Source organism: Helianthus annuus, chromosome 14, assembly GCF_002127325.2.
Source record: "Helianthus annuus cultivar XRQ/B chromosome 14, HanXRQr2.0-SUNRISE, whole genome shotgun sequence".
In the NCBI taxonomy this organism is placed as follows: Eukaryota; Viridiplantae; Streptophyta; class Magnoliopsida; order Asterales; family Asteraceae; genus Helianthus; species Helianthus annuus.
This window is the reverse complement of record NC_035446.2, coordinates 65,043,171-65,063,378: the sequence shown is the minus strand read 5'-3', so window position 1 is coordinate 65,063,378 and position 20,208 is coordinate 65,043,171.

The following is a 20,208-nucleotide window of genomic DNA, read 5'->3' as shown; positions in this document are numbered from 1 at the left end:
TGCTCTTCGGGGTGAACTTACCTAAGTCCATCGATGTGGCAATTGTGTTGCGTACACAGACTTACGAGAAGTCTGGCAGTGATGCGATTTAGTTTTGTTACGCCGTGCGATCGATTTGTATTGTGTCGAAAATAACCGTTATAATATAATAGGTCTAATAACGTCCAACTCCACATGGAACTTTCTTCATGAAGCTTCGGTAGTATGGTAAAGCACACCTTACCTTACCCCTACTACTTATGCCCTGTGCTTTGGTGTCACACTTTGTTGACATGGCCAAGACCCTTGACCATGCTTTTAAACGTTATGGCGCCCTTAGAACTTCACTACGATCTCCGTGCACTGACCAAAATAATCCCGTGTGCACCCGCGATTAGTTGTTCCTTGCACGTACATCGTACCTCATTCTAAGAGTGTTGTAAGGGTAAAATACATTATATAGTACATAGTGCTAGCGTTTACATGGTGCCCGAGTATAAGAGAAATAGAGTCCACATGCGACGATCGTTGAAATAAATTCCACTCATAAAAGAAAACGATAGCGATAAGTCGTATTATTACAACAACATTAGAAGCAAAATAACGTTGCTGTGGAGGGCACCTACGGAGACTGCGGTTGTTGCTGACTTCCTTCAAAGTTGCGGTCCTACGCGGCAGTGCTGTGTATGATGACCATACCAGTTGCAATTTGTGCAATAGCGACAATTTGCTTCTTGCGGGTGATGATACGTGCACGTGAAACACAGGGGATGAGGCCCATTGTAAGCACGTTTCGGTTGAACTGGGACTGATCGGAGAGGTTCGGGTTGCGGCAGCCCAGTTGTTGAAGAGTCTGGGCTCACGGTCCTTCGTTTGCGGCTAGGTTGAGCTTTCTGGGATGATGCAGTGTCGTCGGATTCGCCTGATGATTTGACGGAGACATTGTCGGAGCAATCCTTAGAAGAACCTTCAGAGGAGCTGTCAGATGAACCATCGACCGATTCGCCAGAGGAATCGTCGGATGAGTTGATGATGATTGCTTGATGAGCTTGTTTGACAGGATTCTTGGAGAAGAACCCGTCCAAGACTCGTTTGCTGTTGATTTCTGCGGCTAAACGGTAGGCTTCTTCGATGGTAGCAGGTCTTGCAGCTTCGACAAAATCACCCACATACTCGGGCAAGCCGCGAATGTATTTTGCGATGGCTTTCCTTGGAGTGTCAACTTGACTTGGGCAGATTGCACTAAGCTGCTTGAACCTTGCGGGATAGCCAGCATTGTCACCTTCGGTTTGCTTAATTTCCCAAAATTCGTTTTCTAGCTTCTGGGCTTCGTGAGGAGGGCAATATTCTTCCTTCATGAGTTCCTTCAGCTCGTCCCAAGAGAGGGCGTAAGCTGCGGAGATCCCACGTTTGTTGCGTTCGACGGTCCACCAGTCGAGTGCTCGTGATTGAAATACCCCGGTAGCACAAGTAGTACGGAAACTATCAGGACACCCACTTTGTCGAAGGGTGACTTCGATAGAATCGAACCACTGGAGCAGTTGGGTCACACCTCCTTCACCTGTGAATTCCATCGGGTCACAGGCTTTGAAGTGTTTGTAGAGGAAAGTAGATTGCGGCGCTTCCGTCTTGGAGTCCTTCGCGGCTAGAGCGTTGCTGAGAGAGTGCACTTGAGCGACAATTTGAGGAATGAGCTTGACCACTTCCTTGGTCACAAGCGAGGCAATCCTCTTATCGGCGCTTCGTTTGGCTTTTCTCGTAGCTATTCGTATCGAGATAGAGTTGTTGGAAGGCATCTAGACAGAGAGAGAGATTTGGAATGAGATTCGATCATAATGATTTTGGGTTTACGATGCGATTGAGCGCGATCGAAGCTTGTAATGTGCAATATGTATACAGACTTCACATAGGAACCACATAGGAGACACAAAACTTCCTAGATTCTCACACAATGTTTTGATTGTACTTAGACATAGATAGTTGTAGTTTATACTTACACACATTCATTACGGTTTAAAATGCGCGAGGGCGCGTTGAGAGAGAGAGGTATGCGAGAGGAATTTGGACAATTTAGACATTAGTTTTGTTGCGAACATTCAGTCTTCGTTTTGGATTGCGATGGCTGTGCGAGTTGTGCGTTTTGTAAAATAAGAAGCGAAAATTGATAAATCGGGGAAATAAACACATATAACGCGACTAAGTGCATCAAATCGTAACATCCGACGAGTCGTAGGCTTTATAGAATACTCGGAGTGCCCTGGGTGTTTAGGCGTCGACTATCCAAGGTAACCCAATCACACCCAACAAGTTTGTGTACACGCGTTGACCTTGAAGACTTCTGCTTCCACTGGGATGCAGCTCATGGCATTCGTCCTCCTAGTCATCACGTGACTCAAGTCATTGTGATGGTCGAGTCCCTGGTGAGAGCTTTTGAAAAATATGTTAGGGAGTGGAACGGCTCATTAAGGTACGGGTTTCACCCCTGACTTAACGGTTTCGTTCCTAGTTGTGGTTGTGCTCATCGAATTAATCCGAGAGCTCCACTAGAATTTCGAAATGGAGGCTTTCGTCGGGGTATGGATGTCACTCCTAACTCAACGAAAGATTCTCGTGCTAGAAAAATGCGCTGAGTGAGCAATCCTATCGAGAGTTACTGGTTTTCACACCTGGTCTCGACTGGATCACTCGGTTGTGAGATGCGAGTATTTTCGAAAACATGTGTATTATGTCCGCCTTAGGAAAGGCTAAGTAGTATTCCAGCCTTAGGAAAGGCTTCTTCGTGTGAAGTTGTAGTATGCGGGGTTCACACAAAGTCATAGTTTTGCAATTTCGATCAGAAGCATCAGGTAGGCGCAATACAAACCCCACTGGGTTCGTACGAGGCAGCCTGTGGGTGCTTAGACTATAGACTAGGTCGTTCTCTAAGACGTCGACCCGGACTAGGTCGAGTCTTGCCTAATTCCCTATAGTTATGGCTCTGATACCAATCTGTCACACCCCAACCGATGGCGGAATCATCGGGGCGCGGCACTAGGCGAATCGGATTGCTCAAGAGAATCCATAACAACTATATTGCGATAATATTTATTACATTCGTTATCTGATACTAACAAATAATACGATCACATAAGTCATCACATATTTCTTGTCCTCTCGAACAATTCCAATCCGACAACCTAGATTTTAGGTGAGTTTCTAGACTTCCTAGCTTGATTTGATGAACACTTCAACTAACCTGCAACATACGTTAAAATATTGTCAATACTAAAGTATTGGCGAGTATACAGGTTTGATATGTAGTAGTATAATAGATTAAAAGTGCTGCGAATTTCCACATGCATAAACGTAATACACGACATATATACTCACAAAACTGATACTACCAGCTAAGTCCTCGATGCTCGATTCTTCGATGGCATAACTAGACCCCGTCGGGCGCAATAGTACTATACTAGTCGTGGTGGGACGTCACGAGTATAAGTCCTAGCATACATGCAACTAGCATCACGTATATCTATGCAAAACAGTTATTCGCAAGTGATAAATTGACAATTTGAATCATTCGTTTGATAAGTTCGATTTATAAGGAACGTATGTTACACCCAAAATTTGATAAAAAGGGGTCAAGTATACTCACAGTGCGTATTTGGTTGGATTGACGGGATATTGCCTGAGAATGCCCTGATTTCACACTGATCATATGAGTATCGAATTACGCATTAATTGGTATCGGATTACACGAAATTGGGCAAAAGTTAGATCGCATGTTGGCCCATTCGGATGGGCCGTCCGATCGGATAGGCTGTTCGATCGGATGGTCAGCTCGATCGAGTGGGCTGCTCGATCGGCCAGCCCGTCCGATCGACTAGCCTAGCCGATCGGCTGGACCGCTCGGTCGACTGGGCCGCTCGATCGGCCAGCCTGTCCAGCTGTTTTTCGACGATTTTCGCGTGTTTTCGGTGGTTTGGTCGGGACGTTGTTGTGACGTGTTGAACAACTGAAATCCCATCAATTCCGACCTGTTCTAACGGTCGGGAATCACCCCGTTCCATCAGGACTTGCCGTTCTTGACGGTTTTCCTTTGTTTAACCCGTACTTGGTGTACTTGGTGGTTACATTGCTAGGAATCAGATCTTTGACCAATACGTCACTAAGAATGAGTAGAAGGTCGGTCTAAGCTCTGGTTCTACCGTTTTTATGTATAGATCTGAGTTGTTCTTGGTGGAATGAGGCCAACACTTGAAGTTCATAAGAACTTCATGATGACATCACTCTAGAACATCTCAAATCCATAACTTCTTGATTGGAAAACATAGATTTAGACGAGATTTGTGTAAAATCGCATGGAAACCATTCGGATCTGAGTTGTTCTTCATGGGATGACATCACTCTTGAAGAACTCCATGGTGACATCACCCTAGAACACTCCAAATCCGTTGATTTCACGGTTAAAAGTCGAAAATCGAAAGGTAGAAAGATGAAAGAATGCATATAGATCAAGGAAGTACAAGATTTGAGTTGAAAACTTATAAGAATCGCGAGAAATTGAGAGATTAAGGGGGCTGGAACGTCTTGGTCGAGTAGCAGCAGCAACAACAAGTGTTTGAGGTGAAAGAGGGGTATTTATAGACGAGGAAGGAGGGAAAAGGAGGAAGGGTGGGTCGGATCGGTTGGCCCGTTCGATCGGCTGGCCAAGCCGATCGGCTGGCCTGTCCGATCGGGCGGCCCAGCCGATCGGCTGGTCCGTTCGATTGGGTGGCCCAGCCGGTTGGCTGTCCTGTCCGATCCTCGTTTTTGGTGCGTTGCGATAGTTTGGGCCACGTTTTCATATATTTATATTATTATTTATTTATTTATCATAATTAATCACAAAAGGGTCGTATATACGTATTTTTATATCCAATATTCGGTGCGATGATCGAGTTACGCGTGCCTTCGAGTGCGTTCTTCGACGTGATGTGCCACAATGATCATCGGGGTACTACTTGCTCGTATTGCCATCATCGTCATGATGGCTGGAGGCATGGTACTCACCCGATAGTCCTTGTTAGCGTTGATTGTTTACGTTTTGACACCACACGACTATCGAGGAGGGTAGAATAGGTCCTCACTCAACGTTATCGTGAGCGTTATTATTTGCGAAAATAGCTTTGTATTGCGTAATTATTCGATTATACTTCGATATAGCGATGTACCTGATATTGTTCCATTATGATCCGAATCTCTGGTGCTAGGCGTAACGAGTATAGCGAGTAGTAACGACGCACGAAAGTGCGGGTTGTTACAAGTAGATATTCAAGTACCAATTAGAACTAGCTTAGGGGAAGCTAGTGGAAGCCAACGCAGTAACTGGGGGCGACAAGATGAAAACCGGAGAGCGTAAGTTTACGCTAAATCTATTGCCAGTTGAGTTGGGAAGCTTCAACATGGTAATTGGGATGAATTAGTGGCCAAGCGATCGAGCAAAGATTGATGTTCGCATCCCAATGACGAATGAAGGAACGATCTTGATTCACAAAGCAGGATACGCCTCTACAGATCACGAATTGCTTGAGGGCACGAAAGTTGTTGCGGAAAGGATATATTGTTTTCTGGCTCATGTCGGGGACAAGGGAGCCGAAGAACTAAAACTTAAAGATACCCCCGTGATCAGAGAATATCCTGGAGTCTTCCTCGAAGACTAGCCAGAATTTTCTCCTCAACGACAAGTCGAATTTTTGCATTGATTTGATTCCAGGCATCGCACCTGTAGTCAATGCGCCCTGAGCGACTTACACCTTCGGAAACAAAAGATTGACAGTGTAGTTTCAGTGGTTGATAGAGAAGGAAGATAACGGACCAAAAATTTCCGTTCTGGATAACCTCAATTCTGCTCGTCAAAAGAAAGGACGATGACGATTTTCAAATAAACATCAACTACCAGGAGCCGAACGAGCTAACGCACGAGAGTTGGTGACTCTTACTAAGGGCTAACTATAGGATCGTGATCTGATCCAAATGAGTCGTTCAGAAGGGTTTTACTCTGTTTCAGGTGCGGAATAACAAGAAACAAAGCTAGAAACAGCTGATTCTTCACTTTAACTACTGATTGTATTGATCTGGAAGCAATTACAAGCAGTCTTCACACCGGCAGCACCTCGGCATGGAATACAAGGCGACCGTTACTTGATTTCGCTCAAGACACATATGTATAGTGTCCAGATTTCTCTCCAAACAACACAGAGACCACAGGAGCGAAATCAGCAACTAAGGGTTTTGGGCGAAATCACCTGAAATGACCCTATGAGCGAAATCAGGATCTAATACTCATACATTCTCCTATTTTCTCGTAAAATGTGCCCTAATCTATACAATGCAATCTAAGACTCGAAACAAGACGAAGTCGACAGATGTATGCACCAACAGACTCCCCCTCGGATGTTGACGAGTCGTCGAGACTTAGATTATCCCATGTCTACTCATCTTCAGTCTTGAACAGTCTCTGGGCTTCTCTCTCTATCTTCAACAACAGACTCCCCTTTAACAATGTGCTGGTATTCCTTTGTTCTTCAGCAGCATCTGTATCAGGATCGCTGTCTGGCTTTCCATCTCACAGCTTCTCAGGATCGATCAGCCTGGCTCTTCATGTTCCAAGATTGTTGCCTGGCTTTAATTTTGTCTATGGAATCGAAACCTGACTCAAACTCTTTCCAAAGAGTCTTTAATTTCCAAGATCGAAACTTGGCTCTAGTTTTGCTCAGGACTCAGGATCGAATACCCTGGCTCATACTTTGCCTACTCGGATGTCTTCAGACTCCCCCTCTCGATTTGCTGGGATCGCAGCCTGGCTTGTTAACATCACAGAAACCTCAGGTATCGGAACCTGGCACTCTATCTTCAGGTTTAAGATCGAAACCTGGCTATTCCTGCACATTCTTAACCCAGAAGTAAATTTTCTAGATTTAACAATTTGAATATAAAGTATGCACCAACACCGACTCTCCCTCAAATCACTTTCTCTATGATGAACCACTTGTTGATTTAAAACACATTTAATATTCAATATATACTCCCCCTCACAACAATGCCATCATGTTTAACACTCAGAATTTTGAAAATCAGCTTTCCAACATCAGTTGTCGAAATTTTTTTTGACTTTTTCAAAAATTTATGCTAAAACACACACAAAATCTTTTTGGATTTTCTGAAAGAAAGTAAATGACATCACTTGTAGAATCAAACTAATGCAAAAATGAAATATTTACAAACAATATTTTTTTTAAGTTTGCGTAAGAGGATCATATCAGTTAATGAGACATGTCACCAACACCGTTAAGCTACATTTCATTTTAAGTTCTAAACAATTCACCTAGATTGTCAGTATATTTGTCCACTTAAATTTTCATACAAATTTCAGTTGATCCGAGATACGATGTTAATGTGTTAAGCTCTTGAACTTATTCGTGTGTCCTACTACTTGAATATACTCCCGTATCCAGATCCCAATCTTCAGTCTTACAGGTGAGTATCCCACAGATGATATCTGTCAGGGGATAAATTGCGAGGCCCTTGAGAGCTCATGTTGATACTTCCGTATACGCAAAGAGATGACGGCTTCGACTTTTCGATGTGTCCCCTTTAGAGGATCTTTTGATTACAACAGCAGCGACTATCAATTTTATTGTTTCATCAGCATGCTGAGGGCGAGCTTATATTTCAAAGCTTTTTGCAGAAAGTATTATCCGGGGACTAGGTCAGTACTTCCATACAGCAGAAGTCCCGGGATAATACCCCAGATATCACTGAGCATAAAGACCTAGTATCTCAGAATAAGGGACCTTTCAAACAAGATTTCAGGGGTTACCTATATATCCAAGAAGTTGTTAACCCACAGAACAAGCAAGTTTGAATTTGTTAGGTTTATATCTCGTCACAATTTACTAAATGTGTAAAAATCTACTGACATATCCTCAGTGAGATTGTTTATCACATTTTATCTTTACATTTCTTTAGCATGTTGTGACAGTCTACTGATGTACTATCATTTCCTCTTTTCTCAACAAAAACTCATTTTTGATTTTATCATGTTTTTAACTTTTTCAAATTTTCTAATGTTTTTGAATTTTCTGAAATATTCTACTCCCCCTAAAATGCAAACACATTAAAGAAAAATTGAAAACAACTAAACTCTTGACCCAAATCTAAAACTATACAGAAACTTGACAACTGACATTGAATTGCATCAATTCGCCATCTACTAACGCATAAACAATCCGAGCTCCCCCTTTCAACAAACCATTTTCTCATTTAGATCTCAAAACACTTAAGTTTGTTTTAATCAAAATGATTTTTCCGGAAAATGAGTTCGTTTTTTTTATCACATGTAGGTTTACCACTTGTTAAAATCGGGAATATGGTTCATCATTTCTGTCCTTTACGCATATGTAGTAAATCAAGTACAACTTAATGTCCCTGATTTACCGTTTTGCAATCAAGCAACCTCTATACCACTTGTAAGATCACAAACAATACCACTTGTAGGTATATCTGAAACAATATCACTTGTAGGAATGTTACGTCTACATAAATCGCTTTACCAATCAGGATGCCGATTCCTGCTTCGCACTTACCAACCTAGAAGCTCCGGCGTAGTCCTTTCACCTGTAAAATTTAAACATTTTTCAAGCTCTTTCAACTTCATAAAACATGAATGATGCCGATTCCTGATCCACGATAAAAACTTGGGATCTCCGACGTAGTCCTTAGACTTTAAGGAAAACAAACTTCCATCCAAGTCTTCTCAGACTTGATGGTTTTCAATTCATGCACAGTAGGGTTGTAAGTTGCCTTTTTAGTTGCATAAAAATCCTTAACCCCCTTTGCTTTCCCATTAAGCATTTTCCCAAAAATTTTCTTTACATTCCCATTGAATGTTTTCTCGACATCAAACTTAGTTTTCTCGGTATAAAACGGATTCGGGATATCAACTTTACCGACTTTCTGTTTAATCTTTTCAAATTTCAGTGATGGAAATTCATCATCACTTACTGTAAACACAACTTGTGGCTCCTCTGGCTTTCTGGAACCAGCTTCATCGCCGACTTTCTCATCAACCTTTTTAACAACCCACACTTGGTTGTCTTTGGCTTTCTGTTTGTAAACATTCTTTTTAGAACACTCACCAACCTCAAAAGTTGAGTTTTCAAAAATTTTAAATTTTTCGGTTGGTGGTTCAACATCAACAACCTTTTCTTTCAATTTCCTAGAAACTCCCTGTTTTGTTTTGGCATTTTTCGAACAGTTCCATGCAATATGACCAGCTTCATTGCACTTGTAACAGGAACGAGTTTCTCTTGGATATGACACTTCAGTTCCATTCCTCTTCTTTTCAGCAAGAAACTCATGGTTTGACTGTCTCCAGAACGGTTTCTTCTGTTCCTCTTCTGCACTTCCACCTGACACAAATTCTGTTTTTGTTTTAGAATTTTTCACATTTTTATGATTTTCTGGTGGAATAAAACCAAGACCTTTCTTTTTGTAGCTATGATTTTGGTTTGGTTTCTTTTGAAAACCAGAACCAGAATTGTAACCCTTTTTCTTGTTTAAACGTTGTTGAACTCTTGAAGTGTACTTTTTAGGTTTTCCAATAAGATTTAAATCTTTTATTTCAGAAATGTTAATTTTTGTCATTTTGAAAACCTTTTTGATCATGTCAAAATGAACACTTCTTATTGGAAACTCTTTGTCAGAGTATAATTTGTCTGAATCATTTAAAGTGTATGCAATTTCAAATGTTTCATCATCCAAATTTGCTTTTGATAACAAAAATTCTTTACTATAAGACCGTTTAACCGACGACTTTGGACTGTTGACTGACGAATTTGACCCTCCAGACTCAGACTTTGACTCGGACCCCTCATCAGTATCCAACACCTGATCGACCACCTTTTTTATTAACTCAGACTCATAATCAGTGTCAGACGAGGTAAACGTGACGTCAATGTTTTCTGGTAATTCATCAGTTGTGTCGGTTTTTAGCTTTATATTGATTGCTTTTTCAAGTTGCTCCTCGTTTGGTTTTCTAGGAGAATAACCTTCCCAAATTGGAGGCGGACACTTGTTATAGCTAACAGTCGGTTTCTTACCACAATCTTTCTTCTTTGGCTTGTCCTCTTGAAAAGCTTCCAAACCTGCAACAGTTGGGTAAATACGATCAATGAGATAATCAGAACTAAAATAACTTTGCAATAAACGTCTAATTCTCTCATTCTCGATTTTCTTTGTCTCCAACTCTTGCTTCCGCTTAGCACTCTCTTCGATGTAAAAGTTTATAGCTTTCTGCTTTGTCATCATAACAGCATTCATCATCGTTAGTGCTTGTTCTCTTTCAGAATTTGTCTTTTGGAGACCTGTTATTGTTCTGTTCAAAACATCATAAGATTCTTTCACATAGTTGAGGTTGAACAGCAACTGCTCCTTTTTCTTCTCATACTCAGCAATTATCTCATTCTTTGCTGCACATTCTTTGCAATCTTCAAGACACTTTTCACAAGGCTTGACAACTTCAACAATCTTTTCAACTTCGATTGTTTTCACTACTTCAACCACTTTTTCTATCTCAATCACCTTTTCTTCTACTTTTACTTTCTCGATCTCAACCATCTCCTCAGCAGCACTTTCAACGTTCTCATTTTGAACAACATCTTCAGTTTTCATTTGTTGTTGTTCTTTAGCAGCTCGTTTCTCCTTCAGTTTCTCCATGCGATCTGCAAAATAGAAATGAAAACTTTCAGGAGAAAGATGATTTTTAGCAACATTGATATGTTTCTCTTCTTCATCATCATCACTGCTGCTATCATCAACTGGTGACTGATCAAACTGTACAGATTTTTAGAATCAGCATCTGATAAAACAGAATCTGACGGTGTTTGATCAAATACAACTTCTTTTTCTGTGCTTGCATCACTTTGTACACTCTCATCTGCACTTTGTGAGTTTTCATCAGCATTTTCTGAGCTTTCATCAGAAACAACAGACTCTTCATCCACACTCTTCACAGTCTCACCAATAGACTTCATCCAGGTGGCAAACATGTCTGGTTCTCTGACAATCTTAGCGATGAAAGCTTTGAACTCTCCCTTTTCATCAACAAACATATCCCAGCTGAAGCCTTCAGGTAGTCTTTCTTCATCTTGATCGACTATACATGCTTTGCTTTCAGGTGATATGTAGTTGTTCCAGTTGAAGTCTACCAAACACGCTCTCTTGGAATCCTCAATCTTCCTACCATGAGCCGTCTGTGATTCTTGCTGTTGACCAACCTGTTGATAAATGGCTTTCCAGTCGTAATCATCTTTTCCAAACGGATTCTGAGCACCACTAGCTTCCCTATTCTTGCACACTCGCTTGAAATGGCCCTTCTCCCTGCATCGAAAACAAGTAACTTTAGATTTATCAAAACCTAAAGTTGATACATGTGCATTGAGAAAGTCATTTCTCCCAGTAATAAGTTTGAACTTTTCAGCTCGTCTGAGTACACTCGCAAGACACCATTTGATATCCATCAGTTCCATCTCTTCAGCATCTATTTGATCGTAATCCTCCTTTGTGAGCATAGGATTTCCGATCCGACCAGCAACTAGACCATCATAAGATAACAACACAGAACCGAGTAGAGCCATGTGGTTTTTAGCAGTTTCTTCCGAAAAACTTTGACCTTCTGGAAGATTTAAAGTGATGTTACACTGAATCACACAACCATTTCCTGTCTTTGTGCTCTGAGACTGAAAGCTTGTATTTGACTCTTTAGGATTGACACTTGGAAATGATGAGAATCCACTGCTGCTTTTGTTAGAACCCTGATCAACCTTTTCTGTTGAATCCCCAGCACTAAACGCAGTCTGGATTTTCGGACTTCTCTCAGCTTCTGGAACCGGAACACTACCTTCGTAGTACATCTTTACGTCCTGTTGACCACTTGGACTGTTCATCCTAGCGATCTTCTGCTGTTCCAAGTCCTGACTCTCGATCTTTTCAATAAACTGAGAAATTGTTAGCCCGTCATAAACACCCGTATTCTTCAGAATCATCAAATACGTTCCCCACTCTTTCTACGGTAATGCATCGGCTAACTTGTCCACCCACTCTTCACGATCTTTTGTAATACTCAACATTGACATGGATCGCACTAACTGGCAGTATCGTTCGATCAGCTTCTTCGTGTCCTCTCCCGGTAGACTGCTAAACAGATCAAACTCTTTCTTGAGCACGCCTTTTTGCTCTTTATCATATTCTCACTACCCTCAAATTTAACTTTAAGTGCATCCCAGATTGATTTTGTAGTTTTGTCATGCTGTAGCAGAATGAAGATGTCTTCTTTGATGGCTTGTTGCAGCAAACTAATCATCATCTTTTCGGCTTTGTACATAACTCGTTCTTGATCAGTAAACTCTGATAAATCTTTGATAACCTGCAAATCTGTTCGAGGCAACACGTACTTCTTCAATATACATTCCCAAGACCTAAAATGATTTGCCTGAACCCAGTTCTCGAATCTGTCTTTCCACCCGTAGTATTCTTCAATACTCATCAGTTTCGGGGGCTTTTGGGTGGTTCCCGTCTCGTTTTCTAAACTCATGGCTTGTGCAATGATAGACGGGCTAGACGGTGTAGCAAACGCGTTGTAAAACTCGGTATCCATGATTAATTAACACGTTTTTCAAAAATTGTAGCTTTCGAGCGAAATTACAAGATTCACAGGAGCGAAATCAGGCTTGATATCTTCCTGAAGCGAAATCAGGGTGTTTGCAGAAGCGAAATCAGGATCTTGTAACACTGGAGTAAAATACGACTTCAATTTGGAGCGAAATCCCTCAGAACTTTTACTCTTGGAGCAAAATTAGATACAAACTTGGAGCAAAATCCCAAATTATGTCTCCCAGGAGCGAAATTAACCATAAACTTCAAGCGAAAACAGATGTTTGGGCAGCTAAGGGCGAAATCAGGTGTGAACCACGAGCGAAATCAGCGAAATCAAACAATTCCAGTTGGAGCAAAATCAAGTTCGAGGTCAAATTTGTCCATTTTTAGTCCGAATTTAGATGTGTAACTTTCCAGGGTTTGTTAATGTCCGATTATCTATTATCTGTGAAATTTTGAGCATGTTTTGACCGTTAAATCTCGTTTTGGTGAAGAAAGAAAGTGTAGAAGTGAGAAAACTTGATGAATTCCAGCTAATCTCTGCAGAACTCCTCCTCCTGAGGCTCTGATACCAATTGTAGGATCGTGATCTGACCCAAATGAGTCGTTCAGAGGGGTTCTACTCTGTTTCAGGTGCGGAATAACAAGAAACAAAGCTAGAAACAGTTGATTCTTCACTTTAACTACTGATTGTATTGATCTGGAAGCAATTACAAGCAGTCTTCACACCGGCAGCACCTCGGCGTGGAATACAAGGCGACCGTTACTTGATTTCGCTCAAGACACATATATATAGTGTCCAGATTTCGCTCCAAACAACACAGAGACCATAGGAGCGAAATCAACAACTAAGGGTTTCGGGCGAAATCACCTGAAATGACCCTATGAGCGAAATCAGGATCTAATACTCATACATTCTCCTATTTTCTCGTAAAACGTGCCCTAATCTATACAATGCAATCTAAGACTCAAAACAAGACGAAGTCGACAGATGTATGCACCAACACTAACGAACCTCTTACATAACTGACTATGAGGACCCAACTACTACTACACGACTGGTCGACGATCGAGCGTCGGTAGCGGTGAAATTCAGGAAGAAATATACCAGGGCGAAATTGTGGGACAATGACCTGTTCTAGACGTAGACAAAATGGTGCTTCCTACCCAACGTACAAACCAGATCCACACGGGATACAAAATCTGGAGAATCTAGAAAGCTTATATCTAGGACCTTTGGGAACCCAGGACCAAACTCATAAGGGTTTTACTTAGGAACCATATCTGTCAACTCAATCAAACATCATTAACTTGACAAACTTGTCATTGCAGTTAACACAACCGAAAGTACTTAAATTTTCTTCCGTTGAAGTCTTCACTTTTACTTCTAACGAGTAGATATTTGCATTTCTACTCCCCTCAAAGTAGTTGCATCACGTTGATTTCCTTCGCTGAGAGCGAACACACGTTTGCTTCGTATACTTGGTCACTTCTCCCTTTTGGTAGAAACACATCGCTTCATCACTTGAAAACTTATATATAACCCATGCACCTTTTGCTACGCATGCGGTTTCATTTCGAATCAACGCTTCATTAAAGTTCAAATATTACGTTGCTAAATCTAATTACTGGTTTGTGATTCGGGTAACCTACGTTATTGAAATTGTTGACTCTTTTGCTATCAAGTCAACACACTCTCTTGAAACTCCTTTTATTACAAATCACATTCATGGTTTATTTTGTTACCATGCCGATATTTCCTTTGTTGATACATATGTTTATTGCCGGGCTACACTGAGATTAAGTTCGATTGCTTGAACTTATCCACTTCACATGTCCAGTTTCAGACATCATATGATGTATTGAGAGCATCATATTCGAATATTTTCGCAAGAATCTTTTTATTTCGAGTCATAGTAGATTCGGTTGGTATATGACTCCACTAAATCGTTGATTGATTTCGATACCTTGCAAGTGATACTTTCACAAAATTGAAGCTTGCGCTAATTGGGTTACTCATTTCATACACGGATTTAATTGCCTATTTATTTGTTAACAATCCACTTTGATACCCACGATCGAAGCAGTCTCAACACAATCGTGTGTTAAGACAATGGTACATATATTCATTTCGTGAGCACCATGTACCTCCTAACGATTCTTTCGTTGTCAATCAAATGCCTTACAGTACTTAAAACTTTTTCATCTTCGATCAAAACAGTGGTACTTTGATGTTCCATATTCAACCGAAAAACTTTATGACATTGTGAAAATCAATTCTCCAGGCTCGTTTCGGTACGCTTTCATCTGATCTCAAACACGGTGAACTTGTTTAATCACCGCTATTATGGAAATTATGTCATTGCGACACCTTGTGGTGTCATTACAAACTTGTAGCTTGTGCTAATCATGGTCAACCGTTTCACGCAAAAATACATAAACTTTTGTTGACTTGTCATTTAAACATTCCTGATGCAACTACAAATCAAAGCAAGGATACACCAGATTCGCTTGTGTTCACTCGGCGCATCCTCGCAATTTAAAATGTTCAACACACTGAATCTTACCATTCGTCTACACGAGAGTTGATACGTGGTCGAAATCCGGTGCTCGTAATTGTTTAATTTGATGTTTTTACATAAGTTTTAGTTTTGAATTGCCTACTCTTGATTAGATATGTGTTTTGCAGGTTTAACGGAGTTTAAGGAGCTTTTCGAGTCGCCGGAGCGAAAATGGAACCACCGGGATGCGAAACGGGTCAACCGGACTCAAGAAATGGAAGAAACAGAAAACCAAACATCTGGGCACCGTCGCCGATGCCCATATGGGTCGTCGCCGACGGTTGGCACAAACTTCCGTCGCCTGACTTATCCGTAGAAAGCAAGATACACCGTCGGCACCAACTCAACATTTAAGGACCGTCGCCGACGGGGCATCAGGCCGTCGGCGACGGCTTGTCAATCTTGCTGTGCGGTTGATGTTGTTTTGGGTCAAATAACACGTCAAAGAGGTTCTTGGGGGATGATTTTCGGGGGTTACACATCTTCTTGAGTTTGAAAACCATTCTGGGAGCCATTATCACCCATCTATCACATACCATTCACCTATCGATCCTTCCACCAACCCAAATCAAGGAGAATTCACAATCATCTTCTTGAATCGAAACCCTAGCTCCATCAATTCTCCAATCCATCAATCCAATCATCCATTCACCATCATCACTCATCCAAAACCCTACCCTTCATCCATCCATCCATCTTCAAGCTTCGCGATGATCCAATTCACGTTTCTAACATTCGGTGATCAGGTTTCTTCGATCATGCTTGGCTAATTTCTTGGAGGTTTCACCCCGGTGTAGGTTATTGTAAGTCTAGGGTTTAAACAATGTTTTAGTTCGATTTTGTGACAATGTTAGGCCCTAAAGTGTGAGACTGACGCATCAAATTAACACAACGGATTATGGTTACGAACTGGGCTTTACTAGGTTAGTTATATTAGGTTTTGGACCTTTATAGGTCACTTAGGCCAAGCATTAGGCCATGTGGGCCAAGCAGGCCCAAGGGGAGCCCATGTAGGGAATTGGGCTTGTCTATGTATATAAACAAGTTTTAGACTTGTTTTAGGGTTTGAACCTTTGGATCTTCGTTGTTACAGATTTCCTAGGGAGAGAGCTAGAGGATTCGATTTGGTTGTGAAAACTTGTACCAGACGGTTTTGCTTTTCAGGTAATAGAATCGTGTGCAAGTGTTTAAAGGTGATTCGGTATTGTTCTTGTTCTTCATATTTTTCGGTTTTCTTGAATCATCTTGTGATTGGATTCTGCACTTTCACAAGATTAGGTTTGATATCTTTGAAAGATCCGTTTCACGGGACTTACAAGTGGTATCAGAGCTTTTAGAACCTATTTCTAGGCTCGGTTTGATATCAAAGATTCAAGATTTTCGTTAATTTTTGTTTGATGTTCTTCGTATTCTTCGCCTTCTTCGTAGTGTTCATCGAAATTTTATCAAAAATCACTACATTTTGGTGTTTTGATTTTGAAAAGAGCTGTTAAAAGGATTAAATGTAATCTTTAAAATTTTGGAAATATCTTGATTTTAAAAATCTTTACAAATTTTCGGGAATTTGTTAATTTGACAAAATCTTTGAAAATCTGTTTACTTTCAAATTCAATTTTAAACAATCTCGAGTCAATCATCAAATCACCTTTGCAATCATCCAACCACCGTTCATCTCTACTGTGACGAGTCGCAATCACATTCCACCGTTCATCTCGAGTCCATCGTTCCGAAGTCGCAATCAAGGTCTCGATTCATCACGGTTTCGGTCTCGACTTCACAGGTTTTGACTCACTTCATCTTCATAGTCTCGAGTCGCAACCGAGTTCTCGAGTCGCAACCTTTAATCGCCACCTGCAACTCCATATTCTTCGGATTATACAAAAGCTCCGAAGTCTCGACTCATCATCTGCAACCAAGGTTTCGAGTTGTACGTTTGTGAGTCGCAACCTCCACAGTCGCAACCTCTGTTGATCTTCACCAAGTCGCAATCACGATTTCGACTTCTCAAGTTGCAGGTCTCGAGTTTCATCGTCACCGTCTCGAGTCGCTAAACCGTTTCCGAGTTCTCAAGTCGCAAAGGTGTCCATTCTCTGTTCTGAGTCGCAACCAACTATCACGGTTTTGAGTTCTCGACTTCACGGTCTCGACAACATACCTTGAATAAATTATGACTCGAGACCGGAAACACCAATAAAGATGACTCGAAACCGGAGTTCACAGTCGAAATCAAATCGGAATTACGAAGAAAAGGATTCTTTGCCGGAACTTTGAGAGAAAATCTTGGACGTCTCGAGTGAGAAATGAGGTCTCGACTCGAGACCTTGAATTTATACTCAAACCCAACCAAGTGGGCTTGGGCCAGACAATGTAACTGTTTGGGCTTGGACCGGATACAATTAATTGGATTTTCTTAAAGAATTTTATAACACTTTTAATCAAATCCATTTAACAAGCAGTTAATCAATTGAAACCCATTAAGACTTTCTGAGCATGATTTGCAAAAACCTAAAAACAAAAATAAATAATAAAAAGAATTATTATCTACAAAAATAAAATAGGAAAATAATGGAGATTACTCAGGGATCAAATCACGAGGTTTCGGGCTTGACTTCACTTATCAACACTGATCTACTACCGAATGATCTAGACGATTGCCAGTATATTTTTCCACCTAAACTCATTTTCCCAGACCTGTTCCATACAACTGCCTGTAACATATTTTATCATGTTTAGATTACTTAACAATGAACATTCAGGCAAATACTAATCAAATCCCGGAAATATAAACAGTACACTCTATCATGTATGTAGCTTCCCTACCACATATTTCACAAGTCCAATCCAGATCTCTGAAAGCTTAACTGGAGTAGGTTGAGAAGAGAACAGAATAGATCTTTTGCAGAGATGATATAATATACAGATCAAATGAGTTTTTCTCAATTTGATATAGGTTTATTGGGTTTCTTTTGGGCACTAGAGGGCCTCTTTTGGGTGTTTAGATCTACAATGCGACAACGTACAGCTAGGTCAGCATGTATCTGGATGCAGCAGAAGCTGTCGTTGCCTAGCACCTACAGGTCAACATGTATCTGGATGCAGCAGAGGAGGTACACGACTTTTTCAGAGAAGATTTCAGAGTCAGATCAAAATTGTGTGTATCGGGACAACATACAAACATTCAAATAGATTTGAACTAATTCCAAGTGATTTTCTTTCCTTGGATCATGTACTATTTTAGTTCTAAACGGAAACAACCAATGTTTTCAGTCTAAAGAATAGAGCCTACCAACACATCAATACTAGAGTCAAACTATTTCGATACAGGTCTTACATGAGTCAGCCCTTAACCATAATGTGAAAATTTATTTCATTTCCCAGTCACTGCAACACCTCTTTTTGTATTTTTTTAATTTTTTAATGTTTTTGTGTTTTTGTATTTTTCTCCCCCTAAATTTGTGCATAAATAAAAACTACCTAAGAATAGAAAAACTATATGAACAAATTTACCTACGAAACACAAACATGCTCAGTCAGTGAAACGGATCATTTTTAGAAAATCCACAAGCACTCTGAATTTCGAGCTGCTGACAGGTTTGGTGAACAAATCGGCAGCATTTGCATCTGTGTCGATTTGTTCAAGAGTAATAAGACCTCTGTCGAAGCAATCTCGAATGAAATGAACTTTGATATCAATGTGCTTGGTTTTGGAGTGAAAGACAGGATTTCGAACAATTTGAATTGCAGCATCACAGTAAATAGTAGTGTTAAGATAAGTCAAACCATAGTCCTGCAATTGATGTTGCATCCACACCACTTGAGAACAAGAAGCAGAAGCAGCAACGTACTCAGCTTCAGCTGTAGATATCGCCACTGTTTGTTGTGTCTTGCATTGCCAAGAAATGAGCCTGTCGCCCAAAAATTGACATCCCACCGATGTAGATTTCCTGTCACTGTCCAAAGTTGCTGTCAGAGAAGGCAAACAAGTCAAAATTGGAATCTCTCGGATACCATAGACCAAACCGAGGTCGGCCTTTAAGGTACCGAAAGATTCTTTGAACAGCAGTAAGATGAGAAGTTTTAGGATTAGCCTGATATCGTGCACAGTTGCAGACGGCAAACATGATATCTGGACGGCTTGCTGTGAGATACATCAACGACCCAATCATAGATCGATACTGACGTTGATCTACAGAAATATTAGTAGATCATGCTCAGAAAGTCTTAAAGGGTTTCAATTGATTAACTGCTTGTTAAATGGATTTGATTAAAAGTGTTATAAAATTCTTTAAGAAAATCCAATTAATTGTGTCCGGTCCAAGCCCAAACAGTTACATTGTCTGGCCCAAGCCCACTTGGTTGGGTTTGAGTATAAATTCAAGGTCTCGAGTCGAGACCTCATTTCTCACTCGAGACATCCAAGATTTTCTCTCAAAGTTCCGGCAAAGAATCCTGTTCTTCGTAATTCCGATTTGATTTCGACTGTGATCTCCGGTTTCGAGTCATCTTTATTGGTGTTTCCGGTCTCGAGTCATAATTTATTCAAGGTATGTTGATGATTTCCTTGAAGATTTGCAGGTGATATGAAGATTTGATGAATCCTGATGAAGATTTAAAGATGATCAAGAACCCTAATTTGAATATATTTTGGTCTTCAAATTATTTTGATGATGTTATGGGGATTTGATCCAAATAGTTTGGACGACATAGTGTTTTTGTGATCTCGACTCAGACAAAACCTAAGGACTCGAGACCAGCTGATTGCGAGTCGCAACCTCGTGATTGTGACTCGAGATCTCCAGATCTCGACTCAGGATCTCGACTCGAGATCTTGGTTGTGATTCTTGGTTGCGACTCAAGAACTTATTGTCGCGACTCATGGTTTCGAGTCAACAGTATCTGGTTTCGAGTCAATATTTGAAAAATTCTGAGTTGTTGACTTCGAAATTTAAATTCTTGGAAAATGTGAGTGTAAATGTTTGTAACACACTTC